Source organism: Lampetra planeri, chromosome 4 (genome assembly GCF_965212315.1).
Source record: "Lampetra planeri chromosome 4, kcLamPlan1.2.h2, whole genome shotgun sequence".
Lineage (NCBI taxonomy): Eukaryota > Metazoa > Chordata > Hyperoartia > Petromyzontiformes > Petromyzontidae > Lampetra > Lampetra planeri.
Genome location: NC_136110.1, coordinates 19700656 through 19715304, shown reverse-complemented (window position 1 = coordinate 19715304; position 14649 = coordinate 19700656). Strand labels below are relative to the sequence as shown.

The 14649-nt window shown below is 49.9% G+C and overlaps 3 non-coding genes across 3 annotated transcripts; all 3 read left to right on the top strand.

Annotated features, from left to right (window-relative positions):
- Positions 1-735: 735 nt before the first annotated feature.
- Positions 736-806, top strand: TRNAG-GCC (transfer RNA glycine (anticodon GCC)). The gene has a single exon. It is a non-coding gene; the product is annotated as a tRNA-Gly (tRNA).
- Positions 807-1517: 711 nt separating this feature from the next.
- On the top strand, positions 1518-1588 carry TRNAG-GCC (transfer RNA glycine (anticodon GCC)). Its single transcript has one exon. It is a non-coding gene; the product is annotated as a tRNA-Gly (tRNA).
- An 8405-nt stretch (positions 1589-9993) lies between these two features.
- On the top strand, positions 9994-10064 carry TRNAG-GCC (transfer RNA glycine (anticodon GCC)). Its single transcript has one exon. It is a non-coding gene; the product is annotated as a tRNA-Gly (tRNA).
- Positions 10065-14649: the final 4585 nt, after the last annotated feature.

Genomic DNA, 14649 nt, shown 5'->3' with positions numbered 1-14649 from the left:
CATCGTGGTCCAGTCGTTTATTACACACGCATAGCGGTCCCTCGGCGGTAATCGCGACAATGCGTCCGCATTACAGTGACGTGCACCTTTCCTGTAGGTGACCGTGAAGGAATAATCTTGCAAAATTTCTAACCAGCGGGAGAGCTGGCCGGATGGCTGGTCAACCCGCAACGTATATTGAAGAGCTGCATGGTCCGTGCGCACAAGGAATTGCCTACCATAAAGGGACGGTCTGTACTGCAGTACAAAATGCACAATAGCCAACAATTTGAGGCGCGTTACACAATAACGCTGCTCTGCAGGGGACAGTACACGGCTTCCATAAGACACGACCCTCTCTACTCCGTTCACTACCAGCGACAGTACAGCGCCGATTCCGGTGTCGCTGGCGTCTGCATCCAACACAAATGACAGAGAGAAATCGGGGTACCCAAGGGGAAGCGCGTTGGCGAGGCCATCGCGCAGCGCGACAAAATTTCTGGCCCTTTGCGGTGAGGGCTTGGAGTGGTTTAGCGATCGTCGCAAACTTGGGTACGAAGAGGCGCTAGTATGATGCGAACCCGCCAAAACTGCGGAATCAACCCATATATTAAATTAACTCCATGATCATCTTTGGATATTCATGAAAAATGGGAAAGTCAGGAGCCTAAGAAACACAGAAAAGTCTCACTTACACGCGACTGAAAGAAGATCAGTAATCATGCATCTCACGTAAAATCACACCAGACACACGAGGCATCGGTGGTTCAGTGGTAGAATTCTCGCCTGCCACGCGGGAGGCCCGGTTTCGATTCCCGGCCGATGCACTTCTATCCAACTAAACAACAATAAACTGCAAATTTGGAGCGAATATAAAAAAGAACCCACCATCATCTGCAGATCGTGATGAAAAAATTTAGATTCTATATACACAGAGAAAACGCAATTTTGGAGGATGGAAAAAAGAAGAGTATTCATGCATCTCACGTAAAAAAAATTCGAGTGGAATGTGGTATAGGTGATTCAGTGGTAGAATTCTGGACTGCCACGTGGGAGACCTGGGATCGATTCCTGGCCAATGCACTTTTATCCAGATAAGCAACATCATAACCGATTAAAATGCACGTGGAGTGGTTTCAAGAAAATGACTTTCCATGTCAATGAAGAATATTGATCGCATAAAATTCATTCCCTTGTATACTTGGAGAAAAAACACGGTGGGGTCACTTTCAGCTGCGGAAATCAGGTCGCAGTTATTTTGACAACGAAATGCAAAAACTAGTAATGGACACGAGTAGTGACAAAGGATTTCTCTTTGCGGAAAGCGGTTCTACCAAATCTTTATAACAGGTGAAGAAATATTTGTAACAACATCCCAATAACTTGCATATAATCAATTTAGTCCATCTTCATCTTCGGATATTCATGAAAAATGGGAAAGTCAGGAGCCTAAGAAACACAGAAAAGTCTCACTTACACGCGACTGAAAGAAGATCAGTATTCATGCATCTCACGTAAAATTGCACCAGACACACGAGGCATCGGTGGTTCAGTGGTAGAATTCTCGCCTGCCACGCGGGAGGCCCGGGTTCGATTCCCGGCCGATGCACTTTTATCCAAGTAAACAACAATAAACTGCACATTTGGAGCGAATATAAAAAAAGAACCCACCATCATCTGCATATCGTGATGATAAAATTCAGATTCTATATATACAGAGAAAACGCAATTTTGGAGGATGGAAAAAAGAAGAGTATTCATGCATCTCACGTAAAAAAAATTCGAGTGGAATGTGGTATTGGTGATTCAGTGGTAGAATTCTGGATTGCCACGTGGGAGACCTGGGATCGATTCCTGGCCAATGCACTTTTATCCAGATAAGCAACATCATAACCGATTAAAATGCACGTGGAGTGGTTTCAAGAAAATGACTTTCCATGTCAATGAAGAATATTGATCGCATAAAATTCATTCCCTTGTATACTTGCAGAAAAAACACGGTGGGGTCACTTTCAGCTGCGGAAATCAGGTCGCAGTTATTTTGACAACGAAATGCAAAAACTAGTAATTGACACGAGTAGTGACAAAGGATTTCTCTTTGCGGAAAGCGGTTCTACCAAATCTTTATAACAGGTGAAGAAATATTTGTAACAACATCCCAATAACTTGCATATGTAGTGGTGATACGCGCTGGGTGTATACGTCGTGTGCCAGCGCGTATGTACGGGTGTGTGTGTGGTGACGCGCGCTGACGGGGAGGAGCAGGCGTCAGTGCGCGGGTGGGGGTAGTGCTGCTGATTGGCTGTGTGCCGGTGACGCGCTGAGAGGGAGTGATCGGGTGGCAGCGCGGTGTGATTGGTCGGGGAGTGGAAACACGCGCTGGGCGAAAACGGATCGTGGAGATAGCGCGTGGTGATTGGGTAACTGAGGAGCGGTGCCGACGTTGAGGTCCGCATCCGCTCCGTCTCCAGGGAGGAAGAGATATATAAGGTGATGCACAGAGGAGTAGGGGGCAGAAGTGGAACCATCTAAGAATGAAGACGAAGGTGCAGAGATAGAGCCCGGAGAGGAGAGTAATGGAGAGGAGAGGAGAGTAAGGGAGAGTAGAGGAGAGTAAGGTATAAGTGTGTAGCCAGAGAGAGAGAACGGTCTACACGAGCTGAGTAATGTATAGTGTGTAGCCAGAGAGAGAGAAAGGTCTACACGAGCTGAGTAATGTATAGTGTGTAGCCAGAGAGAGAGAAAGGTCTACACGAGCTGAGCGATGTATAGTGTGTAGCCAGGGAGAGAGAAAGGTCTACACGAGCCGAGTATGCATACGGTGTAGCCAGAGAGAGAGAAAGGTCTACACGAGCCGAGTATGCATACGGTGTAGCCAGAGAGAGATGTAAAGTCTACACGAGACGAGTAAAGAGTGTAGCAGAGGCGTAAGGTCTACACGCGACGAGTGAAGAGTGTAGCAGAGGCGCAGAGTCTACACGAGACGAGAGAAGAGTGTAGCCGAGGCGCGGAGTCTACACGAGGCACAGAGAGCCAGCAGCACAGAATCTACGAGAGTCAAGAGAAGCGTAGGGCGGAGAGAAGAGGTCACGAGTTGTACCGTTGTATGGTGACCGCATTGTGAAGAAGAGAGGCCACGCGTTGTATCGTTACAAGTCAAGATTTAATAAAAGAAGTGTGTTCCCGTCAAGGAGTTTCCTGCCGTCATTTTCCAATACTTCATCTGGCGTCAGAAGTGAAACGGGCTTCCAAGCATGGAGACAAGGAAGACCCGTAGGACCCACGGGATTGACCGCGAGGAAAACCTGGACGACTCGGGGCCGCTGGTGGCGGGGGGTGAGGAGGAAGACTTGCCCACGCTACAGGATCCGTCGACGGCGCCGGCCGAGCGACCGGGGACCGACGCCGGGCTTCGTGAGGCGCACTCCCGACTGGCGGAGCTGCTGCTCGCCGCCGCGTCCATCTTGGCAGAGATCAGCTCGTCGGGAGGAGCGGGGACGGTGGGGGACATTTTACAAGGTCGCCCCGCAGATTCCCGCCAAAACGAATGGGGGATTCCCGCCATTGCGCCTGGGCCTACTTTTGGCGGGAACGGCGAGCGCCACGTGGTGGTGGGTTCCCAAGCACGCGCATCGACGTCATCAGCGCGCGAGGGGGTCCGCCATTTTACGTCTGCTGCTGGAGCCACCATCTTACACACCGACGGAGAGGCGGAGAGGAACCACGAGGCGGATGACTTCATTTTTCAGCAGCGTCTGCCCACGTTGTCAGCCTTCAAGGCGGAAGGCGGAGACTGGGGCCAATTTCAGCGAAGGTTTTTGGCGCATCAAGAGATGTCAGCGTGGTCCGATGCTACGGCGCTGCGGGCGTTGCCCGCCATGCTGGACGACGATGCGCTCGCGGCCTTCAGGGCTGCACGGAAGTCGGACCGCTCCACGCTGAAGGATGCGCTGGGTTTGTTGGCCAGGGTCTACGGACCTCCCTCGGCGTGCCGCCATCATTTCTACGCAAGACGGAAAGCGGCCACGGAGACCGCGCTGGCCTATCGCACGGCGTTGCTGGCTCTTGCTGATGCTGCGTTCCCTCGGATGGACGAGGAGGGCCAAGACGCGATGGTTTTGGAGCAGCTGCTTAAGTTGGCGCAGGACCTGGGGGTCCCTATCAACACAGCTGACGAGATTGATATTTCTTCTTTGAGAGTCGCCACGAGTATTCAAGCGCACGAGGCCCTACAACGGAAACAAGGCGTTGGTTGCAACGCTGCTGTCGTCGCAGCCCCGGGTTCGGTGGTCACCGAACCCCAAGTCGTCAGCCCACGAGAGGAGGCGTTCGCCACGGGACGACCAGGGGACTGGAGGCCGGGGGCCCGGTCGCCTCTGCGATCGGGCCGAAAGTCGGAGCAACCAAGATCTACTCCGACCCTCGTCACGTGCTATAACTGCGGCCTCCGGGGCCACGTGGCGTCCGGGTGCCGCGCTCCGCGTCAGCGCGCCATGGGAGCTCGGGTGGACGACGACCGAGAGCCCAAGTCATCTCTACAATCCCCGGCAAGTCGCGGCACCTCACACGCTCGGCCTGTTTATTCGGCACACATGGGACGCCGCGTTGCGGCGGAGGAGGGCCGGTTAAGGTTCGGGGATTCGGTTCGGCGAGGGGGGTTCGGCCGGGACCAGGGAGACATTGAATGGGCGGAATTGGGGCATAGAATTGTGGCTGCTTCGGCGGGTTCGTCCGTTGTTACGGGATCTATTGATGGGGTTGAGATTAGGGTGTTAGTGGACACGGGGGCATCGGCAACTATTATATCGGACCTCATTTATAATATTCTTCCAGTCCAATGTCGTCCGCTGCTTCCAGTGGATGTGCCATTTTACGCCGCTAATGGGGGATCGTTGGGCATTATCGGTCAGGTTAGGGCGTCCATTTGCATTGGAGATATCAAATTGTCGGGACCCGTTTTCGTTTCGTCTTCTTTGGCAGTTCCGTGTCTTTTGGGCACTGATTTTTTGGCTAAAATGCCTATTAAAATTCTTATCGATCAACGATGCATTGAACTGCCATCGGGTCGCCGGATTTCATTTTTGACGGGCCCTACTGACATTCGGACGGCGTGCGCTATGATACAAGCGGTGGCGACGCAGACCGTGCAAGTGCCCCCGGGTTCACAGATGTTGATTCCCCTCCGGTTGCGGAAACCATGGGTGAGGGAGGCTTCGGGACAAAGTATGCTTTTGGGTCCTTCTAACAAGGCTGTCGGAGGTCTTGATTTATCGGTGGCTCACACTTTGGTGCGGGCTGACAGGGATCCGTTTGTGATGGTTTTGAACGCGGGGTCGCGACCAGCTGTCATTCCGCAGGGCACCGTGCTGGCTCACGCGGCGCGGGTCCCTGTGGATGATGGGTTGGTTGCGCAGGTGGGCTCGAGCCCCGCGCGGAACGTTGAGCCAAGGGAAGACCTTGAATGGGTCCATTCGCTATGCGCCGCCTCGGACGATTTGTCGGCGGCGCAGTTGGGTGCGCTGCGCGAGTTGCTCATTGAATTCTCTGATGTGTTCAGTAAACATAAGTATGACGTTGGGTGCACGGATTTGTTGCACCATCACATTGAAACGGGCGATGCGGCGCCGGTCAAGCTAAATCCCTTCCGACTGAGTCCCGTGGAGAAGGAACACGTTCAGTCGGCTGTTAACGAAATGCTAGAAGCCGATATTATTTCGCCCTCCTCTAGCCCTTGGGGAGCGCCTATTGTGCTGGTTAAGAAGCAGGACGGGTCCCTGCGATTCTGCGTTGATTTCCGTCGCCTGAATAAGATCTCTGTGGCTGACGCGTATCCGCTCCCCAGGATGGATGAGTCCCTCGATGCATTGTCTGGTGCGCGATATTTTTCGACTCTTGATTTGTTATCGGGGTTTTGGCAGTTGCCGCTCGACGAAGAGTCGAAACCTAAGACAGCATTTCGGACTCCAGGGGGGCTGTTCCAGTTTAACCGGTTACCCATGGGACTTCACTCCTCTCCAGCGACGTTTCAGCGACTTATGGAGTTGGTTTTGTCGGGCTTGCAGTGGGATACATGCTTGATTTATATGGACGATGTCATTGTTTTCAGTAAAACGTTTGAAGAACACCTCCAGCGATTGAGAGGGGTGTTCTTGCGAATGCGATCGGCTAAGTTGAAATTTAAACCGGCCAAATGTCACCTCCTTCGTAGGTCGGTTAGATACTTGGGTCACATTGTCGATTCTTCGGGGATCTCCACCGATCCCGCGAAGACGGATTGTGTCGGTTCGTGGCCGACACCTACGCCCGTTTCCGACGTGCGTAGTTTCATCGGGTTTGCTTCTTATTATCGGCGGTTCGTTGAGCACTTCGCCACTATTGCAAAACCCTTGCACGCTCTAACGGCGAAGGGAGTGAAGTTCAAATGGGGACCGGAGGAGGAGGCCGCGTTTCGCTCCCTCCGGGACGCCTTGGTGGGTGCCCCACCCTTGTGTTATCCCGATTTTGCGAGTCCCTTTTTGCTGGACACGGATGCTAGCAACACGGGCATTGGGGGGGTGCTATCCCAAGTCGTTGGGGGTGTCGAAAGAGTTGTCGCCTACGGTAGTAGGGTGTTGTCTCCGGCGGAGCAGCGCTACTGCGTCACCCGTCGCGAGCTGCTTGCCATTGTCTTTTTTGTGCAGCAGTTTAGGCCATATCTCTATGGTCGTCACTTTACGGTCCGAACGGACCACGCGGCGCTACAGTATTCATTGAGGGTCGCCCAACCCTCGGGCCAGTTGTCGCGTTGGTTGGAAGTCCTCCAGGACTATCAGTTTACGACTACGTACCGTAAGGGGTTGCGACACACAAATGCCGATTGCTTGTCGCGGTTGTTGCCTTGTGATGAATGCGCGTGTTTGTCGGGATCGGCGCGCTGTAAACCGACGCTTGCGGGGGAGATGGGGGCACTGGCTGCGACAGCGGGCGCACCGATCGTGGATGATTCCACTGCCTCTCAGGGTCGGGACTCGCTGCTCTCGTTGTCGCTCAGCGAATGGGGCCGTCTCCAGATGGCGGACAGCTCGCTGCTAGCATTGCGCCGCAAGGTTGGGGGTCCCGAGGGGGACCAGGAGCGTACCGGCTCCTATGTACTTGAGCAGGGCATGTTATTGAGATGGGACAGTTTGTCCCGGCGGAACGCACTCGTGGTGCCTTCCGCTGTGAGGGGGAGGGTTGTCTTGGCGGCACACGAACGCCTCTTGCACTTGGGAGTTAACAAGACGCTTGCCCTGCTTCAGCGTGACTATTACTGGCCGGGAATGGGAAGTGATGTGGTAAATATTCTGAAGGGGTGCGTTGAGTGCGCCAGGCATAAACCACCGCCCGTGGCAGCTAATCCACCGCTGCAATCTATTCAGGTCTCGCGTACCAACGAGCTCGTTGCACTCGATATTTTGGGGCCCTTCCCAGTCACGCCGAGAGGGAATAAATATTTGTTAGTGGGGGTCGAATACTTTACCCGATGGCCTATGGCGTGGCCTCTCGCTAACCAGTCGGCAGCGGCTGTGACGGACGCCTTCGTCCAGGGCTATGTCCTGGACAAGGGGGCTCCCGAACGCCTGTTGACCGACCAAGGTAAAAATTTTTCGAGTAAATTGTTGCAAGAGGTGTGCGATCTGTTGGGTACCAAGAAGGTGCGTACCTCCCCGTACCACCCGCAGACAGACGGGATGGTGGAGAGACTCCACAAAACTTTGACTTCCATGCTGTGCCAGCAGGTGTGCGAGGCACATGTAGATTGGGACCTGCAGGTCCCGGGAGTCCTTGCCGCGTATAGAATGGCCCCCCATGCAGCTACGGGATTTTCCCCATTCTATTTGATGTACGGTCGGGAAGCTGACCCGCCAATGGAAACGCAACTTGGCCTGTCCGCTCCACGAACTAATTCTAAATTGGCAGAACATATTAAGTTTAATATTCACAAGCTGACAGAGGCGAGGGAAGCCGCACGGCTTAATTCGCGGGCTCGCCAAATTGCTAATGAACGGTTGCGGGCACGGAAGGTGTCCATGCACGAATGGAAACCAGGTGACAGGGCCTGGCTGCATTGCCCTCAGGCACCCTTGGCTACGTCGCCTAAATTGTTGAGACCGTGGAGGGGACCCGTGGAGGTCGTGTGCGTTGCACGGCCCCAGTGCGTTCAGATAAAGTGGGGAAAGCGCCGTTGGTACGTTCACCCCTCCCGACTGAAACCGTTCTCGCCTCCATATGGCCTCCCCTTGTGTCGTGATGGCCGGGCGTGTGACGTGACCGGCGACCCAGAGGGGGAAATGTCTCTGCCTGATCCACACGTATTTTCGCCTGATCTGCTCCCAGGTGTCTCGGAACTGACAGCTGCCGATCACCGGCGGCCGGATCTCCGCGGCGGGGCCGGCCCTTTCAGGCCCGTTCCGCGCCGTCTGGAGCAGCCGGAACCGCCGGACGGTCGTCAGTGTCCCGCCCCATACGACGGACCAGCCAGACGGACTCGCGCCAGGTCGTGCTACTTTGCATGACCTGCCTCGTGAGGAGTCGGGGCAGTTGCAGCGCCTCGTCACTGCGTGTAGTCGCAGGGACGTGGGGCGCGTTCGTTTTTTGGAATTTGCTTGTATTGTGTTATTGTTGACTTTTCGTGTTCATTGTCAATCTGTACATAGTTCTTGTTGTTGTTGTTGTTGTTGTTATGTTACGGGGCACACTGGGTGGGTTACAGGGTTTTTTTTTGTTGGTTGTCGTCTTATCGTTGCGGTTGGTTGTTGTTAGCAGCCGGGCCGGCTGCGAGCTATGTGGGAGGGGGTGATGTAGTGGTGATACGCGCTGGGTGTATACGTCGTGTGCCAGCGCGTATGTACGGGTGTGTGTGTGGTGACGCGCGCTGACGGGGAGGAGCAGGCGTCAGTGCGCGGGTGGGGGTAGTGCTCTGATTGGCTGTGTGCCGGTGACGCGCTGAGAGGGAGTGATCGGGTGGCAGCGCGGTGTGATTGGTCGGGGAGTGGAAACACGCGCTGGGCGAAAACGGATCGTGGAGATAGCGCGTGGTGATTGGGTAACTGAGGAGCGGTGCCGACGTTGAGGTCCGCATCCGCTCCGTCTCCAGGGAGGAAGAGATATATAAGGTGATGCACAGAGGAGTAGGGGGCAGAAGTGGAACCATCTAAGAATGAAGACGAAGGTGCAGAGATAGAGCCCGGAGAGGAGAGTAATGGAGAGGAGAGGAGAGTAAGGGAGAGTAGAGGAGAGTAAGGTATAAGTGTGTAGCCAGAGAGAGAGAACGGTCTACACGAGCTGAGTAATGTATAGTGTGTAGCCAGAGAGAGAGAAAGGTCTACACGAGCTGAGTAATGTATAGTGTGTAGCCAGAGAGAGAGAAAGGTCTACACGAGCTGAGCGATGTATAGTGTGTAGCCAGGGAGAGAGAAAGGTCTACACGAGCCGAGTATGCATACGGTGTAGCCAGAGAGAGAGAAAGGTCTACACGAGCCGAGTATGCATACGGTGTAGCCAGAGAGAGATGTAAAGTCTACACGAGACGAGTAAAGAGTGTAGCAGAGGCGTAAGGTCTACACGCGACGAGTGAAGAGTGTAGCAGAGGCGCAGAGTCTACACGAGACGAGAGAAGAGTGTAGCCGAGGCGCGGAGTCTACACGAGGCACAGAGAGCCAGCAGCACAGAATCTACGAGAGTCAAGAGAAGCGTAGGGCGGAGAGAAGAGGTCACGAGTTGTACTGTTGTATGGTGACCGCATTGTGAAGAAGAGAGGCCACGCGTTGTATCGTTACAAGTCAAGATTTAATAAAAGAAGTGGGTTCCCGTCAAGGAGTTTCCTGCCGTCATTTTCCAATACTTCACATATAATCAATTTAGTCCATCTTCATCTTCGGATATTCATGAAAAATGGGAAAGTCAGGAGCCTAAGAAACACAGAAAAGTCTCACACTCGACTGAAAGAAGATCAGTATTCAAGTATCTCACGTAAAATCACACCAGACACACGAGGCATCGGTGGTTCAGTGGTAGAATTCTCGCCTGCCACGCGGGAGGCCCGGGTTCGATTCCCGGCCGATGCACTTTTTTCCAACTAAACAACAATAAACTGCAAATTTGGAGCGAATATAAAAAAGAACCCACCATCATCTGCAGATCGTGATGAAAAAATTTAGATTCTATATACACAGAGAAAACGCAATTTTGGAGGATGGAAAAAAGAAGAGCATTCATGCATCTCACGTAAAAAAGATTCGAGTGGAATGTGGTATAGGTGATTCAGTGGTAGAATTCTGGACTGCCACGTGGGAGACCTTGGATCGATTCCTGGCCAATGCACTTTTATCCAGATAAGCAACATCATAACCGATTAAAATGCACGTGGAGTGGTTTCAAGAAAATGACTTTCCATGTCAATGAAGAATATTAATCGCATAAAATTAATTCCCTTGTATACTTGCAGAAAAAACACGGTGGGGTCACTTTCAGCTGCGGAAATCAGGTCGCAGTTATTTTGACAACGAAATGCAAAAACTAGTATTGGACAGGAGTAGTGACAAAGGATTTCTCTTTGCGGAAAGCGGTTCTACCAAATCTTTATAACAGGTGAAGAAATATTTGTAACAACATCCCAATAACTTGCATATAATCAATTTAGTCCATCTTCATCTTCGGATATTCATGAAAAATGGGAAAGTCAGGAGCCTAAGAAACACAGAAAAGTCTCACTTACACGCGACTGAAAGAAGATCAGTATTCATGCATCTCACGTAAAATTGCACCAAACATACAAGGCATTGGTGGTTCAGTGGTAGAATTCTCGCCTGCCACGCGGGAGGCCCCGGTTCGATTCCCGGCCGATGCACTTTTATCCAACTAAACAACAATAAACTGCAAATTTGGAGCGAATATAAAAAAAGAACCCACCATCATCTGCAGATCGTGATGATGAAATTCAGATTCTATATACACAGAGAAAATGCAATTTTGGAGGATGGAAAAAAGAAGAGTATTCATGCATCTCACGTAATAAAAATTCGAGTGGAATGTGGTATAGGTGATTCAGTGGTAGAATTCTGGACTGCCACGTGGGAGACCTGGGATCGATTCCTGGCCAATGCACTTTTATCCAGATAAGCAACATCATAACCGATTAAAATGCACGTGGAGTGGTTTCAAGAAAATGACTTTCCATGTCAATGAAGAATAGTAATCGCATAAAATTCAGTCCCTTGTATACTTGCAGAAAAAACACGGTGGGGTCACTTTCAGCTGCGGAAATCAGGTCGCAGTTATTTTGACAACGAAATGCACTAACTAGTATTGGACACGAGTAGTGACAAAGGATTTCCCTTTGCGGAAAGTGGTTCTACCAAATCTTTATAACAGGTGAATAAATATTTCGATTTAAAGCTTTCGTGACTGCAGGGATTCATCTTCTAGGTTCTTTTGGTAAAGTCACGTAGAATGGAAGTAATAAAATAATAAAAATAAAACATAATAAAATGAAATAATTCTCACGACGTTTCGGCTACAACGCAAGCAGCCGTCTTCAGGTGAAGAATGAGACACTACCAAGCTAGGAGCTTATATATAAACTGGGTTGGAGGTGGAAGAGCGCCTTAACAAAAAGAATGTGCATATGAAGAGGAATTTAGCATATTCATGGAAAATGCGTAGGAAGTGGGCAGGGGGGTTTCAAAGTCATATTATGCCCATGCATTATGCAGGATCAGCAGCACCAAGGGGGGGTGCAGGGAGTAGCATTAACAAAGGAAAGGAATGTTAATGATATGTAGCTGCAGTTACTAAACAACCACGTAGAAAACTAAAGTATAAACTACATAAAAAACTAAAGTATAAACTGCATAGCACCATCAGTATTCTTACTATACTCTACTATAAGCTGATTTACTAACAGCAAGTAATACATTACAATTCTACGTCGTAAAAAATTATATAATATGCTTCCATCTAAACTTTATTCTCTTACATCAGACGAGCATATACCGTACTATATACTGCCATAGATAAACCCAACATTTAATTATATACTGTTTTGCTATAAACCACCTATACATTTTAATATAACACTATGTATTATTCTACCCACCCTAATGTGTATCGAAATGGTTTATTACGTCCTTCCAATGATTGCTAAGCCAGAATCCATCTTCTCGGTTAAAATTGTCTCTGTGTTTGCATATGTGGATCGCCTCATTAACGAATCTCTCATGATAGCCAGATGGCTTGCAGAGAACCTCTGTCTTGGAGAAGTCAATGTCATGTGAGCCCACTGAGTTGTAACAATGATCTGCCACGGCTGAGGTGTTTGTCCTACCGTGTTTCAGGTCAGCTTTATGTTCACGGATGCGGTCCGAGACATGTCGTTTGGTTTCCCCAATGTAACTGCTACCACAGAGGCAACTTAGTTTGTAGACACCAGGGTACTGTATGTCTGGAACCACATCTTTTACAGACGGTACCAGATCACGGATTTTATGTACTGTGTTGAATCGGACCTGGATCTTGTGTTTAATCAGGATTTTGGAGATATTTTTTGTGACCCCAGCAATGTAGGGTAAGGTGATGGTCTTGAAAGGCTCCTCAACAGGATCCTTCTTGATGGTTGGAGTGATGGCTTTGCGGATTGTGTAGTCGGAGTAACCATTAGCCGTAAGAGCTTGGCGTACGTGTTTGAGTTCACTGGAAATGTGTTCATGGTCGGAGATGCATTGGGCTCTATGATATAGAGTCTTGATGAGGGAATTCTTCTGGGATGGATGGTGGTGGAAATCCGGTTTTAGGTATGCATCCGTATGGGTGGCTTTCCTGTAGACAGAGTGGCTCATTGAACCATCAGGTCTCCTTTTGATTAGGACATCCAAAAAGGGTAGCTTGCCATCTTTTTCGACTTCCATGGTGAGCTTTCGTGACTGCAGGGATTCATCTTCTTGGTTCTTTAGGTAAAGTCACGTAGAAGGGAAGTAATAAAATAATAAGAACCAAGAAGATGAATCCCTGCAGTCACGAAAGCTTTAAATCGAAATTTAACCGCCTCTACGGGGAGGGTTTCCACATAACTTTGAGATCCTTCAACAAGCTCCGTGATAAGAAGGCTCAGCTAATCGAGTCTCTCACCTTTCTGAAGAGATGCCGCGTATCTAAGGTAATACCAAACGCATTTACACTAACATCTGCTGCTGTAACTTCTTCTAATGCGAAACGAATTCTGTCTAGAACTAGCTTAGCTCTTATCTCAGAGAAAATCAGACTTACGCGCACCGAACTAGATCAGTTAGACAAGACACTCTACAAATCATACTTATCTTTGAGTGCAACAATGTCCACATCGGATTGGGAACATGTAGAAAAAATGACTGCCTCTTCAGCTGCCGCTATGTCGACTAAATGTAAGGACAACTTGATTTCCAAATTCAACCGCCTCTCAAACAAGAAACCGGACCCACACATTAAAAAGCTAGATGTTAACAAAGTCGTAATTAATCGCAGTAACAGTTCTATTTCTGAAGGTTTGAAATCCGTTTTAGCTAAAGGACTAAACTTTGCAGTCACACCTAGACACATACCAGTTAATGATATAATTGCTCGAGTAGATGTAGCTCTCAAGGGCTTGAGTCACATCGCTGCAGACGTAGCAAGATCCGAAATCTCTGCAACCCTCAAAAACGCTTAGATGCCAGCTAGCAACATCAGCAAAGATGAGCGTTTTGAATTAGCTCAATTAAAAAAGAGGGATGACATTGTCATCCTCTCAGCCGACAAAGGCAATGCCACTGTCATCATGGACAAAATAGAATACAACAACAAAATTCAAGAACTACTCAACGATGGCAGCTATACAAAAATAAAAAGAGACCCCACCAACAGCCTCGTCACTAAAACCAACAAAATCATTTCTGATTCAACCGCATTATTTGATCAGACCAAACAGTTCTCGTTGAAACCTTCTGCAGCCAGGCCACCAAGATTATACGGCTTACCAAAGATACATAAAGAAGATACACCTCTTCGTCCCATTGTCTCTACTATCAACTCCCCCACCTATAAATTGGCTCGTTTTTTGTCTGAAATACTACGGCCTTTTACTGGAAAAACCACCTCTGCGGTACAAAACTCTACTGACCTGGTATCGACAATCAAGGGGATTGCCCTGTCCCCAGACGACCTGCTTGTCAGTTTTGATGTGGTTTCCTTATTCACCAAGGTTCCTGTACCTGACACCATCGCAATCATTGAAGACTTGGTTCATCAAGGACTGAATGCTGGGGTACCCTCCCTGGTGAGACACTGCTTAACCAATACATACTTCACCTGGAATGAAACTTTCTACAAGCAAATTGAGGGCACCCCAATGGGCTCCCCCCTATCTCCGGTTGTAGCCAACATCTTCATGGAGAAATTTGAGACGGACGCCATCCAGACTGCCACTCTACGCCCGACCTTATGGAAGAGGTACGTAGACGACACTTGTGTCATCTGGCCACATGGCCGGCCTGCTCTAGACCAATTTCTCGACCACATCAATTCCATACACCCAGCCATCAGATTCACCATGGAAGTCGAAAAAGATGGCAAGCTACCCTTTTTGGATGTCCTAATCAAAAGGAGACCTGATGGTTCAATGAGCCACTCTGTCTACAGGAA